Below are 22320 nucleotides of genomic sequence, written 5' to 3'. Positions count from 1 at the left end.
TGTAGGACCTTGAAATACACATTTTAAATTGGTAATATCTTTCTAATTTTCTAGTCTTTCTGTTTTCTATTTTAGATTAGGTTTTATCTTTAGAAACTTTCTAATTATAGGATTTCTTCTAATTTAAAAACTAATTGTCTTTCTATTTTAGGTTTAGAATTTTCTTAATTTGTTTTTAGAAACTTTCTATTTTTCCTTTTAGAAAATTTTCTTTTTTTTAAAAACTAGTTTACTTTAGGATCTCCTGCTATTTCTAGACTTTCTATCTGTAGAAATTAATTTGGTTTGTTTTGTTTTACAGGTTCTTAATATAGGACTTCTAATTTGGTAACTTCCTTCCAATTCTTTTCTCTTATTTTCTAGATTTGTATTTCTTCCTTTCTTTTAGATATATGTTTAAAATTTGAATTGAGGGTTGCGAGTGTTTCATTCCCAAGTGGGTTCGTGACAACACTGTACGTCTCAAGGAGGATTGGTTGAGGGGTTATCTATCCATCGTAAGATTAGACACCACTTGAGATCCTCAGAACTGAGGTTATGGCCGCAAATCAACCTCTTTTACCCCAACATAGGGTGAAGGACATCCAGGATGAGAATGAGGTGCATCAAGCAGCCTCACCTCGTACTTTACGAGATTATTTACAAGAGGCGGGGGTGAATATGTCCTCATGCATGGTTTTTCTCGAAAATACGAGACATATGAATATCAAGCCAGGGGTGATTCAACTCCTTCCAAAGTTTCATGGGCTTGAATCTGAAAATCCGTATCTACACTTGAAAGAGTTTGATGAAATCATAGCCACTTTATACTTTCCAAACGTGTCTGAGGACACGGTCAGGCTAAAACTCTTTCCCTTTTCTTTGAAAGAGAAAGCTAAGACGTGGTTACAATCACTACGTCCTCGATCTATTGGCATATGGAATGACATGGCAAGGAGTTCATAGAGAAATTTTTTTCATATCACAAAATGAATACCCTTAGAAAATTAATCATGAACTTCGCCCAAAAGGAGGATGAAACATTCTTCCAATGTTGGGAGCGGTTCAAGGACCTTGTTAGCTCATGCCCACAACACGGATTTGAAACGTGGCACATTACACACTTTTTTTATGATGGACTGACATCTTCCACGCATCAATTGGTTGAGACAATGTGCAATGGAGAATTTATGAATAAAAATGTCGATGATGTGTGGGATTACTTGGATAGACTTGCTGAAAACATGCAATCATGGGACATATACCCAAAATTAAATACCACTTCTAGGTCCACTCAATCAAAGGAAATGGGCGGAGTATACCTTCTGAAAGAGGATGATGATCTCAACTCTAAAGTGGCTAATCTCATAAAGAAATTCGAGGCCACGGAATCAAGGAAGGACAAGGGTAAAAAAAGTTGTTTGCAGTATTTGTGGTTGTAACAGTCACACAACTGAAAATTGTCCAACTATATCTACCTTTCAAGAGGTACTGACTGAGTAATCAAATGCTGTAAATAACTATCAAAGACCTTTCAATGGACCTACCTTTAATACGTACAATCCTAGTGGAAAAAATCATCCAAATTTTAGTTCGAGGAATGGACAAACTGATACCCCTCAAGGTTTCTTTAATCAGACTTCACAACAACAACAAGAGAAACCTCAAGAGGATCTGATTTTAAAACATTTTGAAAAGTAAGATCAGTTCAATCAGGATATGCTACAAGTCTTATAAGACCTTAACAAAACATTACAAGGACTTAAGGTTGAAAACACGATTGGGAATAAGGGGAGCCTCCCAGCTCAACCTCTTCTCAAACCAAAGCTGCAATATGAAGTTGGCAACCCAAGCTCTTCAAATCAAATGAAGCACGTTAAATCCATCACCACTCTTAGGAGTGGGAAGATTATTGATAAAACCCTTCTGGTTAGGCTTGAAAAGCCTCAAGAGTCAGAAGAGGACAACAATGATAGATCTAGTGATGTCCAACAAAAATTAGAACCGAAACTTCTAGAGAAGCCAGTTGCTCCATTTCCCCAACGGTTGGTTGCACCAAAACCTCTCTCTAATTCTCAGGATATTCTAGAGGTGTTGAAACAAGTGAAAGTCAACATTCCTCTACTTGATATCGTAAAACAAATACCTTTATATGTCAAATTCCTGAAAGACCTATGCACGACCAAACGACGACAAAGTATTCAAAAGAAGATCTTCTTGACTAAGAAAGTGAGTGTCATCCTGAAGCAAGACGTGCCGCAGATATTCAAAGATCCCAGTAGCCTAACCATATCATGTGTAATCGGGGACTATCGAATTGATCACGCACTTCTTGACTTAGGAGCGATCGTCAATTTGATTCCCTGCTCGGTATACAAACAGTTAGGCTTAGGTGAATTAAAACCCACCCTAACCACACTACAACTTGTTGATCATTCTATTTGTGTACCAATAGGAATAATTGAGGATGTGTTGGTTCAAGTCGATAGATTTTACTACCCTGTAGATTTTATCATCCTAGAAACCGAACCCATCAATAACATGAGCTCTTAGATTCACGTCATTCTTAGTCGCCCATTCCTTACCACTTCAAACGCAATTATCAATTACAGGAATGGTGTCATGACTATGTCTTTTAAAAATATGACATTGGAGTCAAACATCTTTTTCAATAACGGCAGAAACTCAGAGGATGATGACAATTTCTACGACATTAACATGATTGATTCTTTCGTGGAAGATAGAACGCCTCTGACCTTATCCTCTGACTCTCTAGAGATATGCCTAGCACACTCTCATGACTTGGATGATGACATAATTAGGGAGACGTGTGCCTTACTTGATACTGCACCAGTACTTGAAGTTAACCAGTGGAGGCCACAATTTGAAGAATTGCCCCAAACTGATGTCGTGCCTCTGTCGTGTAACCTCAAGCCACTGAAGCTTGACCTAAAACTTTTACCCTCTGATTTAGAACATACCTATTTAGGTCAAGAAGAGACATACCCAGTGGTGATTTCATCTCACCTTGAGAATAAACAAGAGAGTATGTTCATTTCTACTCTCGAAGAAGATAAAGGAGTTATTGAACATATCATCACAGATCTCGATAGGATGAATGAACTCCTTTCAACTAAATGTTTCGACTCTTTGGATGATTATTTGGCAGACTTTGCAGATTCAAACAATCCCATGATACAAGAAATAGTGGATGATGCCTCGCAAGATAATACCTCGGTAGTTGTCACGGATCGAGAGAACCCTTATTTTGAAGTACCTCCTCCCCTAGATCCTGAATGGTTACCATTAATGGAGGAGGAGTTGAAAATTGAACTAAAGAGTGAAACATTGGCGTGTGTTAAGACTACACAACCTACTACAAATTTTTTTAAATTTCATCTACTTGTAGTCTCTGATTCATCATGGTGTACTAATTTCAAAATTTTCTCCATCACAGGTGAATCATATATACTTTGGACACCTCAGGAAATTAAAAGGAAATCTTATGCCGAGGTCTATAAGTTTCTCTGGAATGCCATGCTCCAGGGCATTCAAGCCTATTGCAAAAAGGGCTTTTGGATGATCTTGTTGAGAAACCTATTGAGAAACTTATCAAGAAATTAGCCGAAAGAGGAACCTTGTAGTATGATTGAGTAGTTTTTCCCTGCTTTCATAGGACTAGGGTTGTTTATTTTATGTTGTTCTAGGATAGACAATTTTATGCCATTAGGTTAGTTTGCTTCCTGCGCTGTTTTAGGATAGTTTGCTTTCGTACTCTCGTGCTAATTCGCTCTCATGCTAAGATCTCTATGGAAAAGTCTCTCTCGATTCGTTATCCAGGAACTATCTTCTCATCACTTCTCATTTACTTTCGTTGTCCCATGTGCATTGCATGCTCATATCTTTTACATTGAGGACAATGTAGATTTTAGGTTGGGGGTGGGAGATTAGGTTACCTAATCAGTATTTTCTTGGTCTTGAGCAAAAATTGTGAAAATTTTTAAATTTTTCTAGAAATTCTTGTAAATTCGAAGTGATTTTGACGACCATCTAGGGCACTTAGAATTTCAAGATACGTGATATTGGTAATTTATGACTGTTAGATTTCACAGTTAAGTTTGAATTGTTAATCCAGAATTAGAAGTTTTAAACATTGATTGAATCATGATTTCACATGTCACATCTCGCTTACACATTGAAGTTTCAGTTCAATATTGAAGGATTAACATGGTAATCACTAAGCATGAAAGGAACCAGCCTGAGAAATTTTACCATCATGTTTATAAAGAAGAATTGAAAGGATCGAGCAATTGGTTTTCACCATAGGTTTACTCCCTATAGGTGAAGGTTGATTCCCCAAGAATGACAGTCGGAAAGGGTCAGGCGAATGGTCTTTACCATAGGTGTGCTCCTTATAGGTGAGGATTTAATTCCCCTCCTTAGCATTACTTTTAATAGAAAAATCAAAAGTTGGAATTTATGAGGCAGGTTTTAGTTCAGGTATTGGTTGTCATGAATCCTCTTATTGGTTACCAATGATATCAAGAAATAGAGAAGTAAATCTTAAAGTTGCTAAGCTGAGATTACACTATACACTCATGGATCTTAATGTTTAGAAATTTTCTAATTGACGGATTAATACTTTAAACTTGATTATGAAGTTTACCTTGCGCTTGAGTCCAGGAGAAAGTAATACCCAACATTTATGAATCTCAGAATTCTCGTATCTGGATTAGTTTGCAAAAATCACCAAAGTTTATAGAAATTGTCCTGTAGTTCTCAACTTATTTTTCACATACTTTGCTTGGGACTAGCAAAATGCTGGTTGGGGGATGTGTTGAGGGTCAAATATTGCATATTAGACCCCAGTTATTACCTGCATTTACAAACATGATACTGTTTATCAACCTATTGTTCTCGTGTTTGTGTTGCAAGGTGACTTTAGGGGCTTGGACTGAAAAAGGGTGCTAATTGCATGGATTTGACGCTCCGAGTTCACCAAAGCATAAGACAAACCCTGGGGGACCAAGATTGATGGATTTACATGCCAGAGATCCGAGATATTGAAGCTTAGGTGGCCTGAAAGTCAACCAGAATGCAAGATCACAGGGTTCTCGCTATTCATTCAGCTCAAAACTTCATACATAGCCTCAGGACCATAATTTAACCATACACGTCGAATTTTAGCTCCCGAATCTCTGAGGAAGTGGCCCAATGGACAAATCAGCCCACAAATCGTCCATCTGGGGCCCACTTAATATCTGAATGTGCTTCAATTTCGGTCGTAACCCTTAAATAAGGTGGTAAAACTAACAGACGGATCATATTTCTCACACACATCAAGGTGAGACCCACTTTACATGAGTGGCGTGCACAAGAAGCTGTGCACTCACAGTGCACTGAACCGCATACAGCAGTCAAACTGCGTTTGACCGCACAATTCCAAATAGAGCAGGAGACACTATTTTTCTCCAGTGCCTTGCCATCCACGAGATGATTGGTGGGCCATCAAAATAACCCCAGATGTATAATCTAAACCATCTATCAGGAGCGGGCCCCAAGTTTGAACGAACATTTCACGCATATCCAAGTCCACTCGAAGACACAAATCTCGCTGCAATTCGACTGTGTGCAGGGCTTCCATCCATAGATGACATCAAGAAATCAAAATAGAGGTGGGCCAGGATCATTGGATGATGATCTTGGACCGTCCATTGAACGCAGCACACATCCATGACCAGAGAACACAAGATTTTCAGTCAAGGAAGGAAGATTCACATAGCAGTGCCGTTGGATGAAGATCCACACGGGATTAATGGTAGGAAAAATAGGAGCCCAGAACAAAGTAATCAGATCGATCATGGCCATTCAAAATCCTCCCCTGGGGCAACTGACCACCACCAAGAAGTTTGAATGGATCACATAACCGAAACGGATCTGCTATTGTGCCAAACGCGGGTTGATCGCGGGTCCTCCATGCATGTTGCGTACTGACTGCATAAAGGTTGATACGTAAGCCCTAGCCGACCTCGCTGCTGCGTAAAACTTCCGCATAGAGTGCGGAAACTCTCCACTGATTACAGTTTCTATAAAAAGAGGGAGAGAGAAAGCGTAAAATCATGAGCGGCTAGGACGTCAGTGGCACAAGAGAGAAATAGGAGTTTAGAGTTTTCTTCTTTGTTTTCCTGTTTTCTTTTTTTTGGATTTGGAGAGTAGTTGGATCATGATGGGCTAAACCTCTTAGCTAGGGCTAAGAGGTGAAACTTGTGGCATGATGGGAATGATTCTACAGCTCTGATTCATGTTGATAAACTTTCTGTTTGATTTTAGTTTAATTATATGGAATGCTTTCAGTTTTTATTGGTTTGTTGTGACTGAAATTACAATAGATCTGCGATAACTTTGAGTATGTTCTTAGCATTATATGATTTATGAATTTGGGAATCCTGTTGTTCACCATCGTCTCCTCGGCATGGTTGGATGATGGAATCCTTTCTAACATTCATACATCTCTTAGATTGGTTTAATCCTGTCTTATCTCATGGGCATGATTGGTGTTGGAATCCATTCTAATTTACATCCATGTTATCTTGTGAAAACTTGACCAAAGGAAGTTCAGATTGTGCTTTAGTGATATATCTTCTAACTGGATGAAGATGGGACTTGAAGTCCAGTTGAGTTCGTGAATCAAGCGTAGATCTCCCTGATCTCTACAAGTGGATCCTCTGAATCCCTAGTTTCCTACCTCTGAATTCTTTAAAGTTTTAGTTTCTTATTTCACCATTATTCCTCAAAATCATTCTATTTAAATTTCATCTTATTCTAGTTCTAGTTCTGGCTATTTTCAGATTGCGTACAGGTATCAGTCCCTAGGGATTCGACCTCGGTCTCACCAAGTTTATTATTACATCACAACCCTATACTTGGGGAGTGAACACAGGCCGAGCCATCAACGTTTAATTTCACCCATCCAGTGGCTGGTTTTCTCCATTTGATGACCTGAATAAAGCAAGAGAGACTTACCATTGACGCTGGACCCAGAAAACCTCTGCTGCACTTCTTCATTGCCCTGCAGCAGGTTGGAAACCACCACCTGATGTGAGCGATGGCAACATTCACCGGCGTTGGGTGGTCATTAAATCTGGCCCCATTACGGCTAGTCCATAGGTCCCACAGGATAAGGACCGGAAGAACACATCTGATGATGGTAGATGTTGCACTAGGAGTAGCCGCGCACTTCCAATGTCTGAGCTGATCTTCAACTGCGAGGTGGGGGAAGAAGGTGATGCCACAGACGATACCAAAATAGTGCCATAAAGCATTCACCTGCTGACCGAACAAGAACGGGTGAGGGAGAGTTTCCACCTGCGGATTGGAGGTGGGGCCGTCCTTGCAGCAAGAACATCTCGATGCAAGCTGGATACCTTTTTTTTTGACCAAAACCATCCACTGGAATAGCTCCCTTTATCAGTCTCCAATAGAACAGTGACATCTTCAAAGGAATTTTTGGATGCTAGATCCACTTGTACCACCAGTTACCCTACACTGTATCCCTGCCCAAATGCCACACCGATTTTATAGAAAACACACCTGAAGAGTCTAGTGACAAGAAACAGGATGGAGGATTGTCAGTAGTTGCCAAACTGCTAAGGACTATGAAATTGAAGAGGTCATCAGACAGAAACAGGTTGACGGAAGAAGGAGGGTAAGGTCCCGCTAAGCCAATATAATCTTTCACCTGAAGGGACAACAGCTCCTAAGGAATAGAAGTAGTCACCAAAGACTACAGAGGCCCCATCCCCTTCCAATTTGTGGACCAAACATTCATCTCGCCATTCCCAACTTGCCATTGAATAGAATAAGCAATCACTGGGAGCTCATTTCTAATCTCCTTCCAAAAAGGGGGCACCGAGGAGGATGGGGCAGCCGTTCTACCCTCCTCCAAGTCCATCCGACTAGTACGCATATACAACACCCATGGGCTATCTTTCTGCCCATATTTAACATTCCAAGACATTTTCCTCCGCAGAGCCTTCATCACCTCTTTTAGTTTTCGAATGCCTAAACCGCTTTCTTCAATAAGTCTCGAGATCTTGCTCCAAGTGACCCACTGCCTCTTCTTCTTTCCCTCCGCCCAGCCCCAAAAGAATTGGCACTACCAAAAAATCAAGTAAAGGCCACGGACTTTGAAAGCTTTTAGCCACGGATTAAATCCATAGCAATTTTACTACAGATTTAATCCATAGCTAAAGCCTAATTGATCTGTAACTAAACCGTACCTCCTCACCTAAACCTTATTAAACATAGCTGGTGCTTAAGGGGCTCCATGGGGTCTATTGGAATATATGTGTTTGATCTAAGCCATCTATCAATTCTGATATATAATTTCAGTGGATGAGCTCAAAATTTATATAGATTAAATGTGTAAGTGGACCACACCATAAGAAATAATAAAAATTAAATTTTTACTGTTAATATGTTGTGTGGTCTCCTTAATGATTAGATTTGACTCATTTTTTGTATCAGCACTTAAAATATTAATTTAAAATTAATGGACGGAGTGGATATATAAAATGCATCACAGTGGGCCCCACGGTCTTAAAACCCAACGTCCCAGAGGTGTCGTCCGTCACGCGTCCCTCCAAAACCCAAACCGCCCTCCCAAAAACCAAAACCCATCCGTCTGCCATTTTCTCCCGCGTGCAGCAGACGAAAACCATCTCTCTCTCTCTCTCTCTCTCTCTCTCTCTCTCTCTCTCTCTCACCCTCCCTCGCCCTCTCTCCCTCCCTCTCTCTCAACCTCTCTGCCACTCTCCGGAGGGCTTCTTCCCCAAATTCGATGACGCATCTTTCCGGTGAGCATAATCTTTCTAGCGAGCATCCCCTAAGTCAACCTCTCGACGTTATTGGTATCTCTCTCTCTCAAACATTGAATGTTCAAGCCATAATATAAAGATTTTTATTTTTTTGTTATTTATTTATTTATTTATTTCCTCATCTGTAGATCTGGATATTATTATTTTTTCATATATTTTGGATTTTTATTTTTTTTCTGTTTGGGATTGGTTTATTGGTGGATGCCTTAAATCTCTTGGTGAATGTTATGATATGCCAAATCCATTTTTAATCCTTGGTTTTTGTTGCTATATCTGTTTCAATTATTTTTGTTCGATTGGTACGACAATGGAAAATACAATGTGGACATGCACACCCCCTGTTTGATGGTTGGTGTATGAGAGAGAAAATTCAGTCTGGGTGAATATTTGATGTTGCTACACAAAAATTGCAGTTTATGTAGGTAATGGATCAGTTTAGTCATATTTGTAATTTGTTTGCAATTACACACTTACTTTGCTGAGGTATTATTTAGTTATAGATTTTTTCTTCTTTTTTTTGGCCTCTGGAAATTCCTAGTTATCAATGCCAACAATCAGTTTTGTGGTATTCTCTGCTTAGATATGCGGGATGATTTTAGCACATCTTGGAAACTTATTTCTGCAACCCATTTTTCATTTTAGTCTTAAGCCATTTCTGGAACTATTGTTTTGATTGAAATGTTGTCTTTTTTAAATAGTAGTTTATTGAAATGTTTTAACAGTGTATCATTTAGCAACTTATTGATATGCATCTTTCTTTTTCCCATTTAATTATTTGGCATCTCCTCTTACATTCAAGTCTTGGCTATGCCCATGTAGCTCTTGTGAGGAAAGAGATTTCAGATGAGACTGATCGAGAGACAGGACACACCAAACAAGTGTCCACTGTCCCAATTCATCTCAGCATTTATTCTCCAAATGGTGAGCTTTTAGATACCTTTTGGTTTTTTCTTCCCTCATTTCTCTTTAATATTGACATCCCATTTAAACTTGGCATAGTACACAATCATGTTTTTGTGACATTCTAAGAACGTTTTCATGGACGATGGTATATACTGGTAGTAGAGAAGGCTAAGTGTGTCTATCTGCATTCTTTTTATATTTTACTTGTGAAACTCCATACAAGGAGTAACAAGTCCGCTCTTCATGGCAAACCACATTTTAGCTATTCAACCAAGAGGTTCTGCAATTGTAAATTGGAAGGTGAGCATTGAATGATTTTTCCCTAGCCTTGATCTTCATGTTCTTTCAAGTCAATGGAACAATGGGACATGCTAAAGTCTTTGGACCATCCCCTAAGCCTCCGATACTCTTCCAACTTAAGTGCATTGATTAGATGGTTAGCATCATTTGATAGAGGTGAATTTTGAGAGAGATGGACCATCAAGGTGGGTCTTAATGATGGATGGTCCAAATCAATGATTGGGCCTTTTTCTTATATGATCAGTATGGACAACCCATTCTCCTAACCATTAATCATATACTTAGGATCCTCTAATCAAAGTGATTTTTTAAAGAGATGAGGGCCATCAAAGGTGGGTTGTACATGATGGATGGTCCAAACAAATGATTGGATCTTTTCTAGTATAATCAATATAGAAGAACATTCTCTCGACGTTGTTGGTATCTCTCTCTCAAATGAAATTTATTTATATTAGAAGTTACTAACTTATGGATGGATGTCTGTTTGCTTATTTTCATTTGCACATCAATATCAAGCATAAAGACAAAAAAGACAATAGTATCTTATCATTAATCTCACATCCTGCTAGCCTTTTTTTGGCAATATGCCTTCAATTACATGAATTTTATAATTTTGATGAAATGTCTAGATGTTGTATGTCTTACTACATGTGAGGAGATTATTTTAGGAGAGAAACAACCATTGAACACGAAACAACAGCTAAGAGTCAGGAAACAATTATAATATTTCTTCTTCTTTTTTGGCCTTTTTCCATCTAGAGCTGATTCAAACAATCTGCTTCGTTTACTTCTTTCTTTTGCTCTATATGGGAATCATGGTGTCTTTGGAGTTTATTAGGTGGGATAATTGAACTATACTCTATTTTCAGGTTTACCCATCCTGTTTGGTGGGCGTTGAAAGGGACTACTTAGCCTTAAGCAAGCAGTATCCAAAATTATTAATATCCCTAGAATTCACCAAGGTATGAATTTTCTTATTTCAGTTGCTGCTTGCAAGTAACGGCTATCTTACTTGTCTTGAATCTAGGCTGAAGTGTGTACTCGGTATGTATTGTAATGGATCTTCTCAATTTTCCTTAGATTGTTCTGCATTGGCCAAAGGAAAACCTGAATCTGTCATTACACACTCCTGCCAGGTATCTTCTCTTTTTAAATTGCCCTATTACAATGCAATGTATTTGCTCGAAATTAATGGAGTAGACCTGAATGTGCGTCGGAGCTATCCGGATGAGTGGGGGTCCCTGTAAGGTGAGAACCGCTATTATGACCATGATGAAGCTATCCATTTCCTATGGACAATATTGGGTATTTGCTCAAAATTAATGGAGCAGACCGGATATGCGTCGGAGCTATCCGGATGAGCGAGGGTCCCTGGAAGGTGGGAACTGCTGTTATTACCATGATGAAACTGTCCATTTCCTATGGACAACATTGAAAGGGCCTCGCCATTTGGACAGGCCATGTTTATATCTGTATTTGCAGGTACCACACCCTTAACCTAAACCACACCCTAAACCTATAACCTAAACCTATTCTCAATTCCCTAAAGCTATAACCTATAACCTATAACCTAAACCTAACCCTAAACCAAAACCTATAACCTAAACCTTAACCTAAACATAAACCTAAACCTAAACCTATAACCTATACTTATAACCTTAACCTAAACTATAACCTTAACCTATAACCTATACTTATAACCTTAACCTAAATCTATTCTCAAATCCCAAAACCTATACTTATAACCTAAACCTAGACCTTAACCTAAACCTAAACCTATACTTATAACCTATAACCTATAACCTAAACCTTAACCTATAACCCAAACCTTAACCTATAAACTAAACCTATAACCTAAAACCTAAAACTTATAACCTATACTTAACCTTAACCTATAACCCAAACCTAAACCTATAACCTATAACCTAAACCCAAACCTAAACCCAATCCCGAACCCAAACTCGATTTCCTAGACCTAAATCTTAACCTATAACGTATACTTATAACCTTAACCTAAACTTATTCTCAAATCCCAAAACCTATACCTATAACCTGAACCTAAATCTTAACTTATAACCTAAACCTACACCTAATCCTAATCTCAACTCCCCAACTTAAACCTAAACCTAAACTTGAAAACCTAAACTTAAACCCAATCCCAAACCCGAACTCAATTTCCTAAACCTAAACCTAAACCTATACTTATAACCTATAACCTATAACCTAAATCTTAACCTATAACCCAAACGTTAACCTATAACCCAAACGTTAACCTATAAACTAAACCTATAACCTATAACCTATAACCTAAACCCAAACCTAAACCCGATCCCGAACCCAAACCCGATTTCCTAAACCTAAACCTTAACCTATAACCTATACTTATAACCTTAACCTAAACCTATTCTAAAAATTCCAAAACCCATAACCCAAACCTTAACCTTAACCTAAACCTATAACCTATAACCTAAACTAAAACCTGTAACCTAAACCGAACCCAAACCCGAATCCCTAAACCTTAACGTAAACATATAACCTATAACTTAAGCCTATACCTAAACCTAAAACCTAAACCTAAACCTAAACCTATAACTTAAACCTATAGCTATAACCTATGCATTGCCAATATTAGGCATGCTCATGAGCAACACATGCATAATTTCGTAAAATTAATGGCGCAAACCCGGATGTGCGTTGGAGCTATCCGGATATTGAGCGGGGGTCCCTGGAAGATGGGAACCACTGTTATGACCATGATGAAGCTGTCCATTTCCTATGGATAGCATTAGAGTGGCCTAGCCATTTGCACAGGCCATTTTATGTATTTGGTCGCCATTAATGGAGCAGACCCAGATGTGCGTCGGAGCTATCCGGATGAGCGGGAGTCCCTAGAAGATGGGAACCGCTGTTATGACCATAATGAAGTTGTCCATTTTCTATGGACAACATTGGAAGGGCCTGACCAATTGGAGTAGGCCGTGTTTATATCTGTATTTGCAGGGACCACACCCTTATCCTATAACCTAAACCTATTTTCAAATCCCAAAACCTATAACTACAACCTAAACCTTAACCTAAACCTATAACGTAAACTTAATTCCCTAAACTTTAACCTACAACCTAACCTAAACATATACTTATAACCTAAACCTATTCTCAAATCCCAAAACCTATAACTACAACCTAAACCTAAACCTATAACCTATAACCTAAACTCAATTGCCTAAACCTTAACCTATAACATAACCTAAACCTATACTTATAACCTGAATCTATACCTATAAGCTAAACCTATAACCTACAACATTAACCTTAACATATAACCTAAACCTATACTTATAACCTAAACCTAAACTCCTAACCTTAACCTAAAACTATTCTCAAATCCCAAAACCTTTACTTATAACCTTAAACCTAAACCCTAACTTGTAATCTTAACCTAAACTTATAACCTTAACCTATAACCTATAACCTAAACCTATACTTATAACCTTAACTTAAACTTCTAACCTTAACCTAAACCTATTCTCAAATTTCAAAACCAAAAACCTAAACCTAAAACTTAACCTATAACCTATAACCTATACCTATAACCTATTACCTAAACGTAATTCCCTAAACCTTAACCGACAACCTAACCTAAACCTAAACCTAAACCTAAACCTATAACCTATAACTTAAACCTAAACACAAAACCTAAATGTATTCTCAAATCCCTAAACCTAAACCTACACTTAATCCTAATCTCAACTCCCTAACCTAAACCTAAAACTAAACTTGAAAACCCAAACCTAAACCCCATCCCGAACCCGAACCCAATTTCCTAAACCTAAACCTTAACCTTAACCTAAACCAAAACCTATGACCTAAAACCTTAACCTATAACCTATAACCTAAACTTATAACCTATAACCTAACCTTAACCTAAACCTAAAACCTTAACCTTAACCTATAACCTAAACCTAAACCTAAACCCAAACCCAAAACCTAAATGCATTCTCAAATCCCTAAACCTAAACCTACACCTAATCATAATCTCAACTCCCTAACCTAAACCAAAACCTAAACTTGAAAACCCAAACCTAAACCCGATCCTGAACCCAAACCCGATTTCCTAAACCTAAACCTTAACCTATTCTCAATTCCCTAAACCTATAGCTTATAACCTAAACCTAAACCTTAACCTAAACCTAAACCTTAACCTATGACCTAAAACCTTAACCTATAACCTATAACCTAAACTTATAACCTATAACCTAACCTTAGCCTAAACCGAAAACCTAAACCTTAACCTATAACCTAAAAAATAAACCTAAACCTAAAACATAAATGTATTCTTAAATCCCTAAACCTAAACCTACACCTAATCCTAATCTCAAGTCCCTAACCTAAACCTAAACCTAAACTTGAAAACCCAAACCTAAACCCGATCTTGAACCCGAACCCAATTTTTTAAACCTAAACCTTAACCTATTCTCAATTCCCTAAACCTATAGCTTATAACCTAAACCTAAACCTTAACCTAAACCTAAACCTAAACCTATGACCTAAAACCTTAACCTATAACCTATAACCTAAACTTATAACCTATAACCTAACCTTAGCCTAAACTTAAAACCTAAACCTTCACCTACAACTTATAACCTAAACCTAAACCTAAAACCTAAATGTATTCTCAAATCCCTAAACCTAAACCTACACATAATCCTAATCTTAACTCCCTAACCTAAACCTAAATCAAAACTTGAAAACCCAAACCTAAACCCGATCCCGAACCCAAACCCGATTTCCTAAACCTAAACCTTAACCTATTCTCAATTCCCTAAACCTATAGTTTATAATCTAAACCTAAACCTTAACCTTAACCTAAACCTATAACCTTAACCTTAACCAAAACCTATGACCTAAAACCTTAACCTATAACCTATAACCTAAACTTATAACCTATAACCTAACGTTAGCCTAAACCTAAAAGCTAAACCTTAACCTATAACCTAAAACCTAAACCTAAACCTAAAACTTAAATGTATTCTCAAATCCCTAAACCTAAACCTACAACTAATATTAATCTCAACTCCCTAACCTAAACCTAAACCTAAACTTGAAAACCCAAACCTAAACCCGATCCCGAACCCGAACCCGATTTTCTAAACCTAAACCTTAACCTATTCTCAATTCCCTTAACCTATATAGCTTATAATCTAAACCTAAAGCTTAACCTAAACCTAAACCTAAACCTATAACCTTAACCTAAACCAAAACCTATGACCTAAAGCCTTAACCTGTAAGCTATAACCTAAACTTATAACTTATAACCTAACCTTAACCTAAACCTAAAACCTAAACCTTAACCTATAACCTAAAACCTAAATGTATTCTCAAATTCCTAAACCTAAACCTACACCTAATCCTAATCTCAACTCCCTAACCTAAACTTAAACCTAAACTTGAAAACCCAAACCTAAACCCGATCCCGAACCCGAACCCGATTTCCTAAACTTAAACCTTAACCTATTCTCAATTCCCCAAACCTAAACATAAACTTAAACCTATAACCTAAACCTAAACCTAAACCTAAACTCAAAACCTAAATGTATTCTCAAATCCCTAAACCTAAACCTACACCTAATCCTAATCTCAACTCCCTAACCTAAACCTAAACCTAAACTTGAAAACCCAAACCTAAACCCCATCCCGAACCCGAATCCGATTTCCTAAACCTAAACCTTAACCTATTCTCAATTCCCTAAACCTATAGCTTATAACCTAAACCTGAACCTTAACCTTAACCTAAACATAAACCTAAACCTATAACCTATAACCTAAACTTATAACCTATAACCTAACCTTAGCCTAAACCTAAAACCTAAACCTTAACCTATAACCTAAAACCTAAACCAAACCCTAAAACCTAAATGTATTCTCAAATCCCTAAACATAAACCTACACCTAATCCTAATCTCAACTCCCTAACCTAAACCTAAACCTAAACTTGAAAACCCAAACCTAAACCAGATCCCGAACCCGAACCCTATTTCCTAAACCTAAACCTTAACCTATTCTCAATTCCCTAAACCTAAACCTAAACCTAAACCTAAACCCAAAACCTAAATGTATTCTCAAATCCCTAAACCTAAACCTACACCTAATCCTAATCTCAACTCCCTAAACCTAAACTTGAAAACCCAAACTTAAACCCGATCCCGAACCCGAACCCGATTTCCTAAACATAAACCTTAACCTATTCTCAATTCCCTAAATCTAAACCTAAACCTAAACCTATAACCTAAACCTAAACCTAAACCCAAAACCTAAATGTATTCTCAAATCCCTAAACCTAAACCTACACCTAATCCTAATCTCAACTCCCTAACCTAAACCTAAACCTAAACTTGAAAACCCAAACCTAAACCCCATCCCGAACTCGATCCCGATTTCCTAAACCTAAACCTTAACCTATTCTCAATTCCCTAAACCTATAGCTTATAACCTAAACCTAAACCTATAACCTATAACCTAAACTTATAACCTATAACGTAACCTTAGCCTAAACCTAAAACCTAAACCTTAACCTATAACCTAAAACCTAAACCTAATCCTAAAACCTAAATGTATTCTCAAATCCCTAAACCTAAACCTACACCTAATCCTAATCTCAACTCCCTAACCTAAACTTAAACCTAAACTTTAAAACCCAAACCTAAACCCGATCCCGAACCCGATTTCTTAAATCGAAACCTTAACCTATTCTCAATTCCCTAAATCTATAGCTTATAATCTAAACCTAAACCTTAACCTAAACCTATAGCCTTAACCTAAACCAAAACCTATGACCTAAAACCTTAACCTATAACCTATAACCTAAACTTATAACCTATAACCTAACCTTAGCCTAAACCTAAAACCTAAACCTTAACCTATAACCTTAAACCTAAACCTAATCCTAAAACCTAAATGTATTCTCAAATCCCTAAATCTAAACCTACACATAATCCTAATCTCAACTCCCTAACCTAAACTTAAACCTAAACCTAAACTTTAAAACCCAAACCTAAACCCGATCCTGAACCCGATTTCCTAAACCTAAACCTTCACCTATTCTCAATTCCCTAAACCTATAGCTTATAATCTTAACCTAAACCTTAACCTATAACCTATAACCTAAACCTTAACCTAAAACCTAAATGTATTCTCCAATCCCTAAACCTAAACCTACACCTAATCCTAATCTCAACTCCCTAACCTAAACCTAAACCTAAACTTGAAAACCCAAACCTAAACCTGATCCCGAACCCGAACCCGTTTTCCTAAATCTAAACCTTAACCTATTCTCAATTCCCTAAACCTAAAACCTAAATGTATTCTCAAATCCCTAAACCTAAACCTACACCTAATCATAATCTCAACTCCCTAACCTAAACCTACAAACCATATGGTGATGCCATTCCTTTTGTGTCAATTTTATTCTTCTTTGAGTTTTTATTAATTCATTAAGAAAAAAAATATGGTTATACATGATGCACTTCTTTCACTTTGTTTTTCTTTCTCTCAATGGTCATTCTGATTTATGAATGTCATGACTATTTGTAGGATGAAGGAATATACGAAGCTGTTGTGGGAAGCGATTTTGTCATTACTAGAGTTGCATTTCGAGACAACTCTTCAAAGTACTACATAAATGACCGTGGATGTAATTTTACAGAGGTCACTAAGAAATTGAAAGGAAAATGAGCGGACTTGGACAACAATCGATTTTTGATTCTTCAGGTGGGTGATGGCTGAAAAAGGCCTATTTACTTGTGAAAAAAATATCATACCGTCAAAATATATCTTCTCTTTCAATTCTTTATCATTGAAATTTCAGGGTAAAGTCGAGCAAATTTCTCTAATGAAGCCAAAGATTTATATTTTTAGCATTATTGTAATTATAATTGTAATTGATTGAATGAAGGATTATAATTGATTGTAATTGTAATTGATTGAATGAAGTATTGTAATTGAATGATTGTAATTAATTGCAATGGAATAAATGAATGATTATGTAGGTGGTAATTGAATGAACAAATGATTATATATATATATTTTTTTTAATGTACGAATTATCTACGGATATTGACCATAGCCGATTATGTGACAGTTGTAGCCATTATCAAATTTGATCTATTGCTACGGATTTTTAGCTACAAATAATATCCGTAGCTATTTGTGGTTTTCGCTACAGATATAATTGCTACGGATTATATTTGTCGCTATTGGGATCAATAGGTACGGATTAAATCCGTAGCCATAGGTTCAAGACCTACGGGACCTACGACTACGGTCGTGCTACGGACAAAAATCATAGCCATAGGTCTATGGCTACGGTTTTAGTCCTTAGCCTTTGCCCATTTTTTGGTAGTGTGGGCAAACCTGCACTCCAGCTCTTCCACCAGTTGTGTCGGAACTTTAGCGGCCGCCATAGTGTGAAGAGGGATACTGCCCAAGACATGCTTGATGAGAGTCAACCGGCCCGCCTATGACAAAAATCAGGTTTTTCAACCAGAAATTCTGCTACCCACCTTATCCAGCAATGCTTTGAAGGAGGCCGGGGAAACTCTACCCTTATAAAGAGGAATACCTAAGTATTGAACCCCCACTCTTGCTTTGGAGAATCTCAGGATTCTTTCAGCTTGTCTGATTCTACCTGTGAGCATCTTAGTAGGACAAAGGAAGCTGCTTTTTTGGAAATTTATCCGCTAGCCATAAGGGTCTTGGAAAGCCTCCAAGAAAGCCTTCACCGTACGCAACGAGTCATGGCTACCATTCACAAACAGTAAAGTGTCATCAGCAAATAAAAGGTGAGAAATAATAGACAACCTCGTTGCAGCTTGAATGGCCTACACCAGCCCCTCTCCACTAACTGCTTAAAGTTTCTAGAGAAGACCTCAGCCGCAAGGATGAACAGCCCAAGAGATAACGGGTCTCCCTGGCGGAGCCCTCTTGTCGATTTGAAGAACCCAGTAGGCTCCCCGTTAAAAAGGACCGAAAACCAGCAATTTCCCCAGTATGCTTCCATCAAAGAAATCCATCTATCAGTAAAACCAAAACGCCTCATCACCTTCTTAAGAAAAACCAAATCCACCCTGTCGTAGGCTTTTTAAGGTCAAGCTTGAGAATGAGGTTGCCTCCTCTAGCTTTCCTGTCAATGTTGCGCATCACCTCAAGCGCCATAGCAACATTCTCTATAATAGACCTACCTTGCACAAAAGCCCCTTGCTCCATGGAAATAAGCCTAGGGAGGATCTTACTCAAGCAGGTAGCCAGGATCTTTAAGAAGATTTTGTAAATAACATTACAAAGGCTAATCGGCCGATAGTCTACAAACCCTTTTGCGGCTAGATTCTTCAGGACTAGACTGATCAACGATGCTGTAAACTCTCTAGGCATCTGACCCCCTTCCAGGAAGAAACACGCTGCCTTATGAATATCCTCCCCAACTGTCTGCCAACAATCAAGGTAAAAAGAAACAGGAAAGCCATCTGGGCCAGGCGTGTTATCTATAGGCATAGATTTAATCGCCTCGAAAGTCTCAATGGAATTGGGAGGGGCCAGAAGAGCAGCGTTCTCCAAAGGGGATAGCACTAACGGAATAGTAGAAAGAAGATCATCTAAACTAGAACTCTACTCCACCTGAAAGAGTGTAGAGAAGAAATTTACCGCTTCAACCTTCATTTACACCGCATCAGAAATAGAAACCCCATTGCTGTCCTTAATCACTGTAATAGATGCTCACCTAATGCGCTCTTAAGCTAAGGCATGAAAATGGTGAGTGTTCCTGTCACCTTCCTTAAGCCAGGAATTCCTGGCTTTCTACTTCCAATAAACCTCTTCCATTAGTTTCAACTGAGCCAATTTTCTCCTAGTAGCCAAGCTTTGAAGCATCAAATCCTCAGATCCATCATTCTGCATTCTGCTTTCCATCTGTATTAGGTTAGATCTGGTTAAACACATTTCCAAACACTTCCTTGTTCCACGTCTTTAAGAGTTGCTTGCTCTTTTTCAATTTTAATTGGACATTTATCATAGGGTTGTAAGAGCATAATCCCTCCCATGCTTTCTTAACCATAAGCTGGAAAGAATCATGCATGGACCACATACGCTAATACCTGAATGGTTTGATGGACGGCTGAATGAGGATAGGGAATGAGAGTAGGAGAGGTGAGTGATCCAAACTGACACGAGCTAAGTGGTTGACTTTGAAGGAGGGAAATGCTGCCACCCACCTATCATTGACCAGAATTCTGTCCAATCTCACCCAAATCCTATCTTGCCCTACTCTATTGTTGCTCCACATGAATGAATTACCAACAAACCCCGCATCCAAGAGCCCAGAATTTTGAATGGCAGCCGAAAACTCTGACATGATAATTCTACCTGCCACACTTGCTCCTCGTCTTTCGGTAGCATTTACAACAGCATTGAAGTCGCCCCCCACAGCCCAGGGCCCCATCACAGTACTACTAATGTTGGGTAAATCCTGCCACAGCGCTCGTCTAAGAATGTGAGAGCATTTAGCATATACAATGGATAAAAGCCCAGGAACCCTGCCATTCTGCAAAGAAATATTCAAAGAGGGCAATTGATTGGATGAAGAGTGAATGGAAACAGAGAGTTGATTGTGAAAGAAGACCCAAATCTTTCCCCCCGCATCGCCATTAGAGAGAGAGGAATGAAACCCCAACTTGAGCCCAATAGTAATTTGTTTGTCCTCCCTCACCATTGGCTCCAAAATTGCAACCAGCATAGGACTGTGCTTACGAACCAACTTCCTCAAGGACCTAATAGTCGCATTGTTTCCTACCCTCTGGGCATTCTATATGATTGCGCTATCTATCCATAACACATCCTGAGTTGGCTGACCTTCATTTTAATCTCCACAGCCGATAGAACCATTCACCTTCTTCCATCAGCCTTGCCATTTTCCTGCTTGAGACAAATCTCCTTCTACCTTTCCCTTGCGGTCCATGAGGATGACTTAGACCCACATATTCCTTTTTCTCTTGCTTTTTCTTGGCCTCTAGGTGCCCACCATACGGAATAGCTGCATCTCTCAGCCCCTTCGGGCTGTCAGTCCTGTTTACCATAGATTGTGCCTTCCGCAGTTCCTGAACTACATCCTGCTCCCTTGACCTGAAATACAGCGAGATAACAACTTGAAGCTATTTAGTCTGCTCCACTGCAAGGCTCAAATACTAAGTAAACTGCACCTGCCCATCACCGACTCACTGAGAGAACTCAGATCCAAGTAAAGGCTCCTGATTTATGCAGGGAATAACAACTGGCTGCTCAGGTTGTAATGGCGAGCTACCAACTGATCAAGCCTTGCTGGGAGCATATCTATCCGAGTTTCTCTTAAGTTGTCCCCACCTCCAAACCTTCATGGAGTGATCTACAATAGAGGAAGGGGAATCACAACAAATTGTACCTGTTTGATCGACACTGCTAGTAAGGATCCTTCGATTCTATTGCTGCTCCCCTCCCATTGCCCCTGCAATGCCCTGGGTTGACTTAGAAATCTCCTACTGCCCCTAAGTTGATAGGTGCCCCATGTGGCAGAGGTTAGCCACGATCAGACTATCGACTAAGCTGACTGGCATCTGAACATCACCCTTGCAATTAACCAAACGCTCCCTGCCATGCTAATCAACAGAACAAGCTATACCTATCTGATCGACACAAAGGTCTCCGCCCCTGCACTCCTCCTCCTGCACTATTTGGTTGTGTTCCTCAAACATAAGCACAGTAGCTGGACCCCTAAGATAGCATACTTGTAGAGGAACTGGAACAGTCAGATCCTTGTTTTCCTATTGAGGATGCAATGCTGGTGAATCTTCCCTACGAGGAGATAACAACAAACTTCTCTCCCGGCCTGAGGGAACCGGAGATCCCATGATAACTAAATCGTTACCTGAAGAGAGAGGCAGGGATAATGTATTGGACTTGGTAGGGGTACCAATCCAAAGAGGCAGTAAAGCGCCCCTCCCCTGGGAGCTAGTAACAAGATTGTGAGGCATATGCGGCCCTGTCGTAAGGGGACAGCATTGCTGAGCTACCTGGTCGACTTTCTTTGCAACATTTTCACAAACAGGTAGAGGGCAGTGTCCCTTGCTGTCTCTGGCTCTGTAGAAGGTCTTCTCCACCTAGGTTCTCGTCGACTCTTTGCCTCTAGTAGGAGCTTTAGAAGAATCAGCTCAACCACCCATGCAAGATTGACTCTTAATGA

The 22320-nt window shown here is 38.8% G+C and overlaps 1 non-coding gene across 1 annotated transcript; it reads right to left on the bottom strand.

The window, feature by feature from the left end:
* Positions 1–974: 974 nt before the first annotated feature.
* Positions 975–1081, bottom strand: LOC131238214 (small nucleolar RNA R71). The gene has a single exon (XR_009167623.1). It is a non-coding gene; the product is annotated as a small nucleolar RNA R71 (small nucleolar RNA).
* Positions 1082–22320: the final 21239 nt, after the last annotated feature.

The sequence above is a fragment of the Magnolia sinica genome, chromosome 2, assembly GCF_029962835.1.
Source record: "Magnolia sinica isolate HGM2019 chromosome 2, MsV1, whole genome shotgun sequence".
Classification (NCBI taxonomy): Eukaryota; Viridiplantae; Streptophyta; class Magnoliopsida; order Magnoliales; family Magnoliaceae; genus Magnolia; species Magnolia sinica.
This window is presented reverse-complemented; position numbering and strand designations above follow the sequence as displayed.